This window comes from Staurois parvus, unplaced genomic scaffold (assembly GCF_062004578.1).
Source record: "Staurois parvus isolate SC_StPar_1 unplaced genomic scaffold, SC_StPar_1.0 ptg000470l, whole genome shotgun sequence".
NCBI classification, from domain to species: Eukaryota; Metazoa; Chordata; class Amphibia; order Anura; family Ranidae; genus Staurois; species Staurois parvus.
The window spans coordinates 280,907-297,212 of NW_028318266.1; positions in this window are offsets into that span (position 1 = coordinate 280,907).

Sequence of the window (16,306 nt, forward strand, 5' to 3'; positions counted from 1 at the left end):
GTGTCCCTGAGTAATGATTCTGTGTCCCTCAGTAACAATTCTGTGTCCCTGAGTAACAATTCTGTGTCCCTGAGTAACGATTCTGTGTCCCTCAGTAACGATTCTGTGTCCCTCAGTAACGATTCTGTGTCCCTGAGTAACAATTCTGTGTCCCTGAGTAACAATTCTGTGTCCCTGAGTAACAATTCTGTGTCCCTCAGTAACGATTCTGTGTCCCTGAGTAACAATTCTGTGTCCCTGAGTAACAATTCTGTGTCTGTCCCTGAGTAACAATTCTGTGTCCCTGAGTAACGATTCTGTGTCCCTCAGTAACAATTCTGTGTCTCTGAGTAACAATTCTGTGTCCCTGAGTAACAATTCTGTGTCCCTCAGTAACGATCCTGTGTCCCTCAGTAACGATTCTGTGTCCCTGAGTAACAATTCTGTGTCCCTGAGTAACAATTCTGTGTCCCTCAGTAACGATTCTGTGTCCCTCAGTAACGATTCTGTGTCCCTGAGTAACAATTCTGTGTCCCTCAGTAACGATTCTGTGTCCCTGAGTAACGATTCTGTGTCCCTGAGTAACAATTCTGTGTCCCTGAGTAACAATTCTGTGTCCCTCAGTAACGAATCTGTGTCCCTGAGTAACAATTCTGTGTCCCTGAGTAACAATTCTGTGTCCCCGAGTAACAATTCTGTGTCCCTGAGTAACGATTCTGTGTCCCTCAGTAACGATTCTGTGTCCCTGAGTAACAATTCTGTGTCCCTGAGTAACGATTCTGTGTCCCTCAGTAACGATTCTGTGTCCCTCAGTAACGATTCTGTGTCCCTGAGTAACAATTCTGTGTCCCTGAGTAACAATTCTGTGTCCCTGAGTAACGATTCTGTGTCCCTCAGTAACAATTCTGTGTCCCTGAGTAACGATTCTGTGTCCCTGAGTAACAATTCTGTGTCCCTCAGTAACGATTCTGTGTCCCTCAGTAACGATTCTGTGTCCCTGAGTAACAATTCTGTGTCCCTGAGTAACGATTCTGTGTCCCTCATTAACAATTCTGTGTCCCTCAGTAACGATTCTGTGTCCCTCAGTAACGATTCTGTGTCCCTGAGTAACAATTCTGTGTCCCTGAGTAACAATTCTGTGTCCCTGAGTAACAATTCTGTGTCTGTCCCTGAGTAACAATTCTGTGTCCCTGAGTAACAATTCTGTGTCCCTGAGTAACGATTCTGTGTCCCTGAGTAACGATTCTGTGTCCCTCAGTAACAATTCTGTGTCCCTCAGTAACAATTCTGTGTCCCTGAGTAACAATTCTGTGTCCCTGAGTAACGATTCTGTGTCCCTGAGTAACGATTCTGTGTCCCTGAGTAACAATTCTGTGTCCCTGAGTAACGATTCTGTGTCCCTGAGTAACAATTCTGTGTCCCTGAGTAACAATTCTGTGTCCCTGAGTAACGATTCTGTGTCCCTGAGTAACAATTCTGTGTCCCTGAGTAACGATTCTGTGTCCCTCAGTAACAATTCTGTGTCCCTGAGTAACAATTTTGTGTCTGTCCCTGAGTAACGATTCTGTGTCCCTGAGTAACAATTCTGTGTCCCTGAGTAACAATTCTGTGTCCCTGAGTAACGATTCTGTGTCCCTAAGTAACGATTCTGTGTCCCTAAGTAACGATTCTGTGGCCCTAAAGTCTCTGTGGCCCTAACTCTGTCCCTAATACAGACAGGTCTGTCTCTCTTGAATGACCGGAGGCTAATGGAGAATTCTAAGATGGCCGCAATTTATAGCTCCACCATTACACAGTGCTGGCTGGCTGGCTGCTGATTGGCTAATGCGATCACATGTCATGAATGAATGCATTATGGGTCAGCGCGCCTTGTCTGCGCGCCTTCCCAGAGATCCCCGCTCCGTCGCCACACTTGTCGCCGCCATTTTTGGGAAAATTCGATTCGTGCATCCCAAATTTGCTAATTTTCGGATTCGGCGCGAATCGAATTTTTCGTGATCTTCGAAACGAATTCCACTTCGCCATGTTCGATTCGCTCATCTCTAAAGAGGAACAACCCGTTTCATATACGGCCCGTAGACGTTTCACGTCTGCCACATTCAGTCGATTTAAGACGCAAGCTCCACTTCCTGTGGTCTCTGACCGTCGATATACCTTTAAGTGTCAGCTTTGAAGCTATATTCCCTCCGGAGCACTGACACTGGTGCCCTTCCGTCAACATGCCTTTAAGTTTCAGTTTTCAACCATATTCCCCACAGAAGCCAAACTCTTGGGTAACCCAGAAGCTGCTCAGCGGGTCGGGGCAATAAAGCTCCCGGTTCGCAGGTTGTTCCGTCTTATGGATGGAAGTACGACGGTATATGATCTTCTTCGCACCCACGGCATCACCTCATAAAATTTCTGCATTGCATCTGCAATCACAACGCTGACTTCCCGGATCGCCACTCAGCCATTGGACTCTTGATAGTCGTCTCCCCACACTGCTGCTGGGGGGACTTTTTAACCTAGGCCTGTGTATGGCCTTCAATTGAAGCTGCTTCCGCTCCGCCACTCTGCCATTGGACTCTTGATAAGTCATCTCCCCACGCTGCTGCTGGGGGGACTTTTTAACATAGGCCTCTGTATGGCCTTTAATTGAAGCTGCTTACGCTCCGCCACTCTGCCATGGGCCTCTTGGGTATCCCAGAAGCTGCTCAGCGGGTCAGGGCAATAAAGCTCCCGGTTCGCAGGTTGTTCCGTCTTATGGATGGAAGTACGACGGTATATGATCTTCTTCGCACCCACGGCATCACCTCATAGAATCTCTGCATTGCATCTGCAATCACAACACTGACTTCCCGGATCGCCACTCAGCCATTGGACTCTTGATAGTCGTCTCCCCACACTGCTGCTGGGGGGACTTTTTAACCTAGGCCTGTGTATGGCCTTCAATTGAAGCTGCTTCTGCTCCGCCACTCTGCCATTGGACTCTTGATAGTCGTCTCCCCACGCTGCTGCTGGGGGGACTTTTTAACATAAGCCTCTGTATGGCCTTCAATTTAAGCTGCTTACGCTTTGCCACTCTGCCATGGGCCCCTGTACCGCCTCCTCTTGCTGCTGCCAGGTCCAGAGTGTGTCATGGGTCCCTGTACGGCCTCCCATTGCTGCTGACTTCATCGCCAGACTCTGCCATGTGCCACTTTCAGGTCTCCTTACACTGTTGGTGGGTTCCATTTTGTGATAGGGTGCTGTATGGCCTTCCATTGCTGCTGCCTCCACCGCCACCCTGCGCCATGTGTCTCTGTCGTCTGCTCACGCTGCTGCGGCTTCCGCTTTTTAACCGAGGCCTGTGTTTGGCTTCCGAATACTGCTGCATCCACCGCCACCCTGCGCCATGTGCCTCTGTCGTCTGCTCACGCTGCTGCCAGGTCCATACTGATTCATGGCCCCCTGTACCGGCTCCTCATGAACGTGGTTCAGCGGGTTTGCATCACTTAACGGCAAATCGTTGACAAACGCTGGGACGTTCAGTGTTGTGCGCATTAAGCCAGACACCAAAGGGCAGCACAGACCTGTTATTACTCGCTCAAGCATGGCTGAACAAAACCAGTCTCTACCACAAATTGGACCCAGACCTGCCCAGGGTCTCGTAAGTAGATTGCACGGAGGAGTAGAGTTCGTTATTGGAATTAACTGTGAGGGACTTTTAAACCTAGGCCTGTGTATGGCCTTCAATTGAAGCTGCTTCTGCTCCGCCACTCTGCCATTGGACTCTTGATAGTCGTCTCCCCACGCTGCTGCTGGGGGGACTTTTTAACATAGGCCTCTGTATGGCCTTCAATTTTAGCTGCTTACGCTCCGCCACTCTGCCATGGGCCCCTGTACCGCCTCCTCATGCTGCTGCCAGGCCCGTAATCTGCCATGGGCCCCCGTACCGACTCCTCATGCTGCTGCCAGGCCCGTAATCTGTCATGGGCCCCTGTACTGCCTCCTCATGCTGCTGCCAGGTCCAGAGTGTGTCATGGGTCCCTGTACGGCCTCCCATTGCTGCTGTCTCCATCGCCACACTCTGCCATGTGCCACTTTCAGGTCTCCTCACACTGCTGGTGGGTTCCATTTTGTCATAGGGTGCTGTATGGCCTCCCATTGCTGCTGCCTCCACCACCACACTGTGGCTCCACACTCTGGTTTTGGCCCCGTGACTGCCCAAATGAGTGAAGTGTGCGGTGATTCTAAGATCGACGGCACTCATCTGCATGTCATACTGACTGACAGTATTATTTCTCTTCCCCAGCAGACTCCAAGGGCATTTAAATTAAAGGTACAGTGTTCTGCACTAATATAAAGGCTCTCTGAAGCCTAGAAACACCCTTTTTATAAGTTAAATTCGCAGCGAATATATTCGGCTCAAAGCAAATTTATTCGGCGAATTCGGCGAATCAGCCGAACCGAATTTTTGAATAATTCGCTCATCTCTAATTGCCAGCAATAAAAAAAATTTGAAAAAATGGTGTGGGGGTCCTCCCCAGTCCATACCAGGCCAGGTGACGTCCCCGAGGGAGTGAAATCACTGAGGGGCAAGGTCTCCCGATGACCTCACTGGCCAGTCCCGCCCCTTGGTTATTTAAGAGCTGTCAGATGGAGGAGCTGGCAGATGGCGGGAGCCTTTGTTAGAACCAGAGATCTTTTTTTTTTCCTTCTTTCGGGTCGGTGATGGTGGCGGGTGGCGTGATTGATGATGGATCTACACTAGGGGACATTTTATTTGATTTTTGATTTTTTAATAAAGGACTTGTCAGAGACTTATATTGTGTTTTTATTTCTTTTTAAACTTTTTTGGGTGAATGGGTATACTCATCCAAATAGGGAGGGGGCCTCCATGTTAAAGGAGGTTTCCATATTCCGATAAGCACCCCACCTGCAGACCCCCACAACCATCGGCCAGGGTTGTGAGGAAAAGGCCCTTGTCCTTATCAACATGAACAAGGTGCTTTGGGGGCCCCGGATGCCCCAAAGAACCCCCCCTGTTGAGGGCATGTGACCTGGTATACTTCTGGAGGGGGGGATGCCCCTTTCCTGACCTGCTGGGCTGCATGCTCAGGTAAGGGTCTGGTATGACTTTTGAGGGGGACACCAAACCATTTTTTTTTATTTTAGCATAGGGTTCCCCTTAAAATCCATATCAGACCCAAAGAGTTTGGTATTGATTGGGTGGGGGACACCCACACGCCGTTTTTTTTCACTTTTTTAGCTTACACGCTAGGCTAAATGTCGGCAAAAACCACTAACCTTTTTTTTTGTCCGGCGTTTTAAACAGTTTTTAACTTCTCTAGTATGCAGGGGGCCTAATACTTATTTTCAAACAATAAAAGAGAAAAACTCCCAGAGCCTTTGTAGAGTTAGGAATTGCAGAATATCGGGGTGCCGTGAAGAGGCTCTGCAGCTTGCGCATGTATTTGCAAATGTGTGCTAACTAAACCCATTTTTAACGCCTACTGTTAGACAGGACAATTTGGCTTGATTGCAAGCTGGTTGGTAAGCTGAGCTGGGAGTTTTTCTCTTTTATTGTTTGCCATGCGTTGCCCTTCCATGTGCTCCTTTTTGTGAAAGCCAGTTATAGACTGCGGCAGTGGCCATTTTGTGTACTAATACTTATTTTACCCGCTGTATCTCATGCTTGCTCAGAATGAAATACAGTGCAAGTGTGAAAAATCACATTTATTTAATTTAACTACTTGGCATCCGCGCTATACCTGGATGACGGCTACAGCACAGTTGTCCAGTTCTCAGAGGGCATCATATGACGTCCTCCCAGAATGCACCCTCCCGCGCACACCCGGGGGCGTACACCCAGCGATCTCCATGATAGCTGTGTCTTACAGACACAGCTGATCATGTGATATGGTAAAAGGCCAATCACAGCGCCCTTATACCACATGATCAGCTGTGTCCAATGACACAGCAGATCACCTGTAAATAATAATTTTCAGAGGATGGATCGGCACCGATCATCAGGGCACTGATCATCAGTGTCCTGATGATCAGTGCCCAGCAGTGCCACCTACCAGTGCTGCCCACCTGTGCCCAGCAGTGCCGCCCACCTTGCCCAGCAGTGCCATCCACCTGTGCCCAGCAGTGCCTAGTAGTGCCACCCACCTGTGCCCAGCAGTGCCTAGTAGTGCCACCCACCTGTGCCCAGCAGTGCCCCCCATCAATGTTGCCCATCACTGCCACCCAACCGTGCCGCCAGTCAGTGCCACCTATCAGTAACCATCAGTATCGCCTATCAGTGCCCATCATTGTTGCATATCAGTGCCGCCTCATCAGTTCTGCATCATCAGTGCCACCTGTCACTGCTGCCTATCAGTGCCCATTAGTGCTGCCTATCTGTGCCACCTCATTAGTGTCGCCTATCAGTGCCCATAATTTTTGCATATTAGTACCGCCTCATCAGTTCTGTCTCATCAATGCCAACTCATCAGTGCCGCCTATCAGTAATGCCTACCAGTGCTCATCAGTGCTGCCTATCTGTGCCATCTCATCAGTGCTGCCTATCAGTGCCCATCAGTGCTGCTTGTCAGTGCCCATCAGTGCTGCTTGTCAGTGCAGCCTCATCAATGCACATCAGTGAAGGAGAAAAATTACGTGTTTGCAAAATTTTATAATAGAAACAAAGAAAAAAATTTTCTTTCACAAAAAATAAAGCACCCAGTGGTGACTAAATACCACCAAAAGAAAGCTCTATTTGTGTGAAAAAAATACTAAAAACTTCATATGGGTACAGTGCTGCACGACTGTGCTATTGTCATTCAGAGTGCAACAGCGCTGAAAGCTGAAAATTGGCCTGGGCAGGAGGGGGGTATAAGTGCCCAGTAGGCGAGGGGTTAAAAAGAAAATGCAATTTGGACTGTACAAACATTTTAAGTAATGACAAAGTTATACCTGAAATGTAAAAATGCCATGGGGGGGGGGGGGTGAGAGGCCAAGTGGTTAATTAAAAAGACTTAAAATGTCACAAAACTAAAAAAAAGAAAGAAAAAAGTTATTAAAACCCTTCCTAATAATTGTCCTTGGCATATCTAAAAATTCTTAATTTATAATAAATAATAAATGACTGGCAGTGCACCCTGTACTCACCTGTTGGTGTACTCACCTGTGGTGGCAATGATCTGCAGGCTCACAGAGCCTCTACACCATTGCCACCACACTTGAACCTAAGTACGTCGTGTCTACACATGACTTACTGTCCTAAGGTCTGGAATGAGACAGGGCTAAGCCAGAGCCGATCTGGATCACAGGTCGCTGTTAAGTCCAGCAGCCAGTGATCCAGAACGACATTTGAACATCTGGCTCACATTACAGGACATGGGACTGTACACTCATCATACCATAACAACATCATACTTAACCACTTCCAGCCCTTAGGACGGTGATGGACCTTTCCAGCCCTTCCAGCCAGCGGTGGGTCTTCCTGACTCTCATCTCAGTTTGATCAGATGCTTTTGAGCGCAGGGGAAGGATCTGGGGTCTAATAGACCCACTCAGATCTCAATAAAGAGGTCACTGTCGATGCTAGGGATGTAGTTGACCTTTGTGCTCAGGCACAAATGAGAATGCACATTTACCACATTTACAGCATGAGGTGTTGGCATGGAGGTCAGAGTGAGAGCAATAATTCTAGCACCAGACCTCCTGTTTAACTCTAAACTGGTAATCCGTACTATAAAGGTTGTAAAATCAGTAATCTACATTAGTTTGTCGCCGCTCCACTCACATTTTAAAGCTTGACATGTTACATATCTATTTACTTATTTTCATATTTTACACAAAAATGGGCATTATATCGTGTTTGTGTGCACTAAAATTCATGATACTGTATTTTTTTCAAACAATTTGCATATGATGTACTCCCCAGAACATGCCTTGCGCAGGCCCCACTGACCGTGCCACAGCTGTGACCAATCACAGCAGATCACATGACAATGGATGGCTTCCACTCATGCTAATCATTGTGTACTATTGTGTTGTTTGCTGTGATTGGTTATAGTGCTCACATGGTACAGGCAGGGCCAATCACAATAATGAAAGGAAAACTCATACAAATGAGCGCAGAGAGGCCACTCCAGGTGGAAACATGTGAACAGTTAATCATGAGCTCACCACTGCTGCCTTGTTAATCATATGCATGATGAAGAGAACTGGAAAAAAAGGCGCTGTGGAAAATGCTCTCAGACAAGCACCTTAGTGGAGGTGCATCTTTATTGGGTGAGATAAAGTAGCAAGTATAATAAAATTAACCAGCCTGAAGTGGACAGTGTGATTCCAATGGACGGCCCGTCCGCTCTGCGGGGAGCTGAGATCAAAGAATGCTCCTGTCGGCTTCAAATCACGTGGTGTCAGCGTACCAGCGTCCTGGGTGGTGTCACCATGGCAAACGAAGGCAGTGTCCGGCGTTGGCTTCAGCTGGGAGCATACAGTTGTGTCCAAAATTATTCAACCCCCACTGAAATTGAGTGTTTTGGCCAGTTTGACATTGCTTTTGATCATTCAGTCATCTTGCTTACATTTACATTAAAGAGGCACTTGTAGGTCAGACAAATATAACATAACAGTTATAATGAAATAACCACAAATGTCTTTTCTGTGCTCACAGCATTATCAGTTTTATTCAACCCCCAAGTGACATTCAATCTTAGTACTTAGTACAGCATCCTTTTACAGTTATAACAGCTTTTAAACGTGAAGCATAGCTTGACACAAGTGTCTTGCAGCGATCTACGGGTATCTTCGCCCATTCTTCATGGGCAAAGGCCTCCAGTTCAGTCACATTCTTAGGCTTGCGCACTGCAACTGCTTTCTTTAAGTCCCACCAGAGGTTCTCAATCGGATTTAAGTCTGGTGACTGCGATGGCCACTCCAAAATGTTCCAGCCTTTCCTCTGCAACCATGCTCTAGTGGACTTGGAGGTATGCTTGGGATCATTGTCCTGTTGAAAGGTCCAACGTCTCCCAAGCCTCAGGTGTGTGACGGACTGCATCACGTTTCCATCCAATATCTCCTGGTACTGAAGAGAATTCATGGTACCTTGCACACGCTGAAGCTTCCCTGTACCTGCAGAAGCAAAACAGCCCCAAAGCATGATTGACCCTCCACCATGCTTCACAGTAGGCAAGGTGTTCTTTTCATCATAGGCCTTGTTCTTCCTCCTCCAAACATAGCGTTGATCCATGGGCCCAAACAGTTCTAATTTTGTTTCATCAGTCCACAGAACACTATCCCACAACTTTTGTGGTTTGTCCACATGGCTTTTGGCATACTGCAGTCGACTCTTCTTATTCTTTGGAGACAGCAAGGGGGTACGCCTGGGAGTTCTGGCACGGAGGCCTTCATTACGCAGTGTGCGTCTTATTGTCTGGGCTGAAACTTCTGTACCCACATCTGACAAATCTTTTCTCAGTTCCTCAGCAGTCACACGGGGACTTCTCTCCACTCTACGCTTCAGGTAGCGCACAGCAGTCGAAGTCAGCATCTTCTTTCTGCCACGACCAGGTAGCGTTTCAACAGTGCCCTTTGCCTTGAATTTGCGAATGATGCTTCCTAAGGTGTCTCTTGGTATGTTTAACATCTTTGCAATCTTCTTATAGCCATTGCCCTTCCTGTGAAGAGAAATCACCTCTTCTCTTGTCTTCCTGGACCATTCTCTTGCCTTCACCATGTTTGTAACCACACCAGTAAATGTCTAGAAGGAGCTGAGTATCACAGTCATTTTAAAGCTGCCTAATTGGTGCTTATTATGCTTGATTGCTGCTCGGTGACATCCACAGGTGTTTTCAATACCTGATGGAAAGCACCTGTATGAACCTCTGTTCTTCAGAGTGGTAGTCTTTAAGGGGTTGAATAATTGTGGCAATGAAGAAACCACATAAGAACCATTTACTACTGTATTACATAAACAATTGATGTCATTTTAGTTGCATTTGGGTAGTTACAACGTCCTTGTAGGATTTGATTCTGAATACAATTCCAAATGTACACTATAGTCCCTAAACCCCTTTACAGCATTGGGGGTTGAATAATTTTGGACACAACTGTATGTGGGGTTACCAAGACGACATGTTTCGCGCAGTTGCGCTTTGTCAAGTCTCTGGTAACCATGGCCGGCGGCCATTATATAGAAGACCATTAAAGGGAAGGCTGGCTGAGTGTAATTAGCAGGGGATGGGGTGTCAATCAGAGCGGACGGCTCGTCCTGAAGCAATGCTGAATACAAATTTAAAGGTACAGATTGCAAGTTATAAAAAATGATATGTATAAAAACAATAGCATTGGAAAGCATGATATACTTTCATCTTTAGTAAAATAAAGGTAATACAATAACAAAAAAAAAAAAAAAAAAAAAAACCACACAAGTTAAAAATGACATCGCTGGTTCATGGAAGCTATGTCAAAAATTGCGTTTACAGTGAGGTAATTATGGGTATATGGGCAAAGAAGGGAGTAGGGAGAAGTGAATGCTAGGCATATGAAAATGACTGTATCAAAGGTATATGAAAATGACTGTATAAAAGGTATGATTAAAAGGAATATAATAAAATCAATCCTGGTATCAAATTAGGTAGCTCATATGTTCATAATTAAATAAATATAATATAATAGATGCGTAATAACATGTATTCGTAATTGAGTGCACAGAATATATACATGGTGACAGTGCAGATTAAAAAACAAGGATTAAAAGAAGACAATACTGTATGTAATAAAAAACACACTGGAGGATCCTAGTTCCGGGGACTAGAAGTCAAACTTGTTAAATGATGCTATGGATTTCAAGATCCTCATTGAGACCATTGGGGGTCATAGAACCTAATTTGTAGATCCAGAACGTCTCTCTCTTACACAAACGGGCTAGTCTTTCATTGTCAGTAAATGTACCCTTTGGAATATGTTCGATTGCTAAGACCTCAAGAAGACTGAAATTATTTTGATGGGATTGCAAAAAGTGCCTAGGGACACTATGCTTATCGCATCCATCTCTTATAAGTCTTCTGTGCTCCCCTATGCGTTTGCGTAGAGGGCGTGTGGTTCGGCCTACATATAGGAGCTTACACGGGCATGTGAGAACGTATATGACGTGGTCAGTTGCACACGTTATAAACTGACGAATGTGGTAGCTGTTGCCCTGGGAGTCCAAAAACTGTGATCTGCCATGGGTGATGGACTGACAGGTGAGACAACCTCTTTTGTTGCATCTGTAGATACCAATTCTGTCGTCAAATGTAGGAAGGGGGCCGTTGTCTATGTAGGTGGACAGTGACATTTTGCTTGGGGCTAGAATGTTTTTCAAAGAACGGGCTCTCTTGAAAGTTACTTGTGGGGCGCGTGGGAGATTAGGTGCTAATCTAGGATCTAATTGTAAAATGTGCCAGTGTTTGCGAATGATGTTTGTAATATCACGATGTGATGTGTTGAAACCAGTGATGAACCTAACCGAGTTAGACTGATCACGGGCCTGAGTGTATGTTCGGTCTATCAATACGCTATGTTTGGTATATGCGTTTTTTATAAGGGAAGGGGGATAGCCTTTCTCAGAAAACTTTTTTGAAAGGAGAGAACCTTGTTCTTGGTAATCGCATAATTTTGAACAGTTCTTCCTTAGTCTTTGGAATTGGCCACTGGGAATATTATTTTTCCAGGCTGGATGGTGACAGCTAGAATAGTGTAGATATGGGTTCCCACTAGTGGGTTTGGTGTAATTTGTACTACAAATTTCATTATCTGTGACTGACAAAACCAAGTCTAAAAAGATTATATCTTGAGAGTTAAAAACATGAGTAAAAGAAAGTCCAAGGTAGTTTGAATTGCAATATGCGACAAAAGATAAAAATTCATTCAAATCACCATCCCAGATTAATAAAATGTCGTCAATATAGCGCCCAAAAAAAATGATATATTTGGCAAAGGGGTTGTTTATTTGTATATATTGTTTCTCCCAAAAGCCCATTGTGAGATTAGCGTAACAAGGGGCGAAATTCGCTCCCATCGCAGTCCCTTTAGTTTGCAAGTAAAATTGGTCAAGGAATGTAAAATAATTATGGGTAAGGCAAAATTCTGTACATTCAATAATAAATTTGGCTTGGGTGGAGTTGATAGAACTTTCAGAAGATAAGAAATATTGAAGAGCCTGTAGGCCTATGTGGTGGGGGATTGATGTGTATAAGGAAGTTACATCAAGTGATGCCCAATGATACCCATGTTTCCACTGATAATGGCTGAGGATTTCTATCACATGACTGGAGTCTCTGATGTATGACGGCAATTGTACAACTAATGGTTGGAGAAAATGGTCGATGTATTTAGAAAGGCCATTAGTAAAACTATTGGTGCTTGCAATAATAGGGCGGCCAGGGGGATGTGTAGTAGATTTGTGTATTTTTGGCAAATGATAAAAATATGGGGTACTACAAATAGGGGGAAGGAGAAAAGACTTTTCTCTCTTATTAATTACGCTATCATTATAGGCTTTGTCAATGAGTAATTTGAGGGCTATTTGATATTCTGGTAAGGGATCTGCCTTTAGTAACTGATATGTATCGATATCAGAAAGGAGACGAATGGACTCATTGATGTAATCACTGGTGTGTTGTACAACAAGACTTCCTCCTTTATCAGCTTGCTTGATGACAATGTTTTTATTGTTCTCTAAGTCTTTTAGGGCTTGTGCTTCGGAATTGCTCATGTTATAACTGATAGGTTTTACATTCCTTGACCAATTTTACTTGCAAACTAAAGGGACTGTGATGGGAGCGAATTTCGCCCCTTGTTACGCTAATCTCACAATGGGCTTTTGGGAGAAACAATATATACAAATAAACAACCCCTTTGCCAAATATATCATTTTTTTTGGGCGCTATATTGACGACATTTTATTAATCTGGGATGGTGATTTGAATGAATTTTTATCTTTTGTCGCATATTGCAATTCAAACTACCTTGGACTTTCTTTTACTCATGTTTTTAACTCTCAAGATATAATCTTTTTAGACTTGGTTTTGTCAGTCACAGATAATGAAATTTGTAGTACAAATTACACCAAACCCACTAGTGGGAACCCATATCTACACTATTCTAGCTGTCACCATCCAGCCTGGAAAAATAATATTCCCAGTGGCCAATTCCAAAGACTAAGGAAGAACTGTTCAAAATTATGCGATTACCAAGAACAAGGTTCTCTCCTTTCAAAAAAGTTTTCTGAGAAAGGCTATCCCCCTTCCCTTATAAAAAACGCATATACCAAACATAGCGTATTGATAGACCGAACATACACTCAGGCCCGTGATCAGTCTAACTCGGTTAGGTTCATCACTGGTTTCAACACATCACATCGTGATATTACAAACATCATTCGCAAACACTGGCACATTTTACAATTAGATCCTAGATTAGCACCTAATCTCCCACGCGCCCCACAAGTAACTTTCAAGAGAGCCCGTTCTTTGAAAAACATTCTAGCCCCAAGCAAAATGTCACTGTCCACCTACATAGACAACGGCCCCCTTCCTACATTTGACGACAGAATTGGTATCTACAGATGCAACAAAAGAGGTTGTCTCACCTGTCAGTCCATCACCCATGGCAGATCACAGTTTTTGGACTCCCAGGGCAACAGCTACCACATTCGTCAGTTTATAACGTGTGCAACTGACCACGTCATATACGTTCTCACATGCCCGTGTAAGCTCCTATATGTAGGCCGAACCACACGCCCTCTACGCAAACGCATAGGGGAGCACAGAAGACTTATAAGAGATGGATGCGATAAGCATAGTGTCCCTAGGCACTTTTTGCAATCCCATCAAAATAATTTCAGTCTTCTTGAGGTCTTAGCAATCGAACATATTCCAAAGGGTACATTTACTGACAATGAAAGACTAGCCCGTTTGTGTAAGAGAGAGACGTTCTGGATCTACAAATTAGGTTCTATGACCCCCAATGGTCTCAATGAGGATCTTGAAATCCATAGCATCATTTAACAAGTTTGACTTCTAGTCCCCGGAACTAGGATCCTCCAGTGTGTTTTTTATTACATACAGTATTGTCTTCTTTTAATCCTTGTTTTTTAATCTGCACTGTCACCATGTATATATTCTGTGCACTCAATTACGAATACATGTTATTACGCATCTATTATATTTTATTTATTTAATTATGAACATATGAGCTACCTAATTTGATACCAGGATTGATTTTATTATATTCCTTTTAGTCATACCTTTTATACAGTCATTTTCATATACCTTTGATACAGTCATTTTCATATGCCTAGCATTCACTTCTCCCTACTCCCTTCTTTGCCCATATACCCATAATTACCTCACTGTAAACGCAATTTTTGACATAGCTTCCATGAACCAGCGATGTCATTTTTAACTTGTGTGGTTTTTTTTTGTTTTTGTTTTTTTGTTATTGTATTACCTTTATTTTACTAAAAATGAAAGTATATCATGCTTTCCAATGCTATTGTTTTTATACATATCATTTTTTATAACTTGCAATCTGTACCTTTAAATTTGTATTCAGCATTGCTTCAGGACGAGCCGTCCGCTCTGATTGACACCCCATCCCCTGCTAATTACACTCAGCCAGCCTTCCCTTTAATGGTCTTCTATATAATGGCCGCCGGCCATGGTTACCAGAGACTTGACAAAGCGCAACTGCGCGAAACATGTAGTCTTGGTAACCCCACATATGCTCCCAGCTGAAGCCAACGCCGGACACTGCCTTCGTTTGCCATGGTGACACCACCCAGGACGCTGGTACGCTGACACCACGTGATTTTAAGCCGACAGGAGCATTCTTTGATCTCAGCTCCCCGCAGAGCGGACGGGCCGTCCATTGGAATCACACTGTCCACTTCAGGCTGGTTAATTTTATTATACTTGCTACTTTATCTCACCCAATAAAGATGCACCTCCACTAAGGTGCTTGTCTGAGAGCATTTTCCACAGCGCCTTTTTTTCCAGTTCCAATCACAATAATGCACACTGAATTAATTATTTAATTTCATTTGGTGAAAATGGTTGTTTTTAACAGTGATAGTCACTGCTATAAGCAATCATAATGTATAAAAAAATCCTGATCACCTCCCCAGAGTAGTACAGGGATATTATGGTATTGCTCTGGTCACAGTATCTACCGCCACACCAGTTATATCATGACACTGCACTGCACTGGTGACAGCATGGAAAAAGAAATTGTGAAAAAAAAAAATTAAAAATGTCTTCATTTTCCAAAAAAATGATGCTAAAAAATTACACCTTAAAAACCTGCCATGCCTCTTACTGGCCAGGACTCAAAGTTGCATCAAAGTAGTGCGGGAACCTTTTTTGTGTCCAAAGTTGCATGTTAGGGTTAATGGCTAGGGTTACATTTTAGGGTTATAGTAAAATTGTAGGGTTATTATTCTAATCCTAACGTTCAGTGTTAACCCTTAACCCTAACCTAACATTTAACCCTAGCCCTTAGCCCTAACCCTAACATTTAACCCTAACCCTTAGCCCTTAACCCTAACATTTAACCCTAACCCTTAGCCCTAACCCTAACATTTAACCCTAGCCCTTAGCCCTAACCCTAACATTTAACCCTAACCCTAGCCCTTACCCTAACCCTAACATTTAACCCTAACCCTTAGCCCTAACCCTAACATTTAACCCTAACCCTTAGCCCTAACCCTAACATTTAACCCTAACCCTTAGCCTTAACCCTAACATTTAACCCTAACCCTTAGCCCTAACCCTAACATTTAACCCTAGCCCTTAGCCCTAACATTTAACCCTAGCCCTTAGCCCTAACCCTAACATTTAACCCTAACCCTTAGCCCTTAACCCTAACATTTAACCCTAACCCTTAGCCCTAACCCTAACATTTAACCCTAGCCCTTAGCCCTAACATTTAACCCTAACCCTAGCTCTTAACCCTAACATTTAACTCTCGCCCTTAACCCAAATATGCAACCTTGAACATATAAAGGTTCCTGTGCTACTTTGATATGGCTTTGATGCCACATGGTGTGAGGGAGGTTTCCTTGGCAAGGTGGACCTAACAAAGTGGCCTTTAAGTGTACTTTAAATCCCAGACAGTAAATCTTCAGCTGACATTCCCCATAGAATTTTTTTTACAGTTACAACAATACCTGTGTTTGTATTTGTTCTTGGAAATTAAACATTTTAATTAATCTTTAATAAATTCAGCAATTGCCCCACCCAGCATCCTTTGGCTGACATTGTATCAGTGCTATAAATATGGGAGCTCCATAGCCTGGTCCCAGAATATCTGGTCTAGTCTGAGAGCC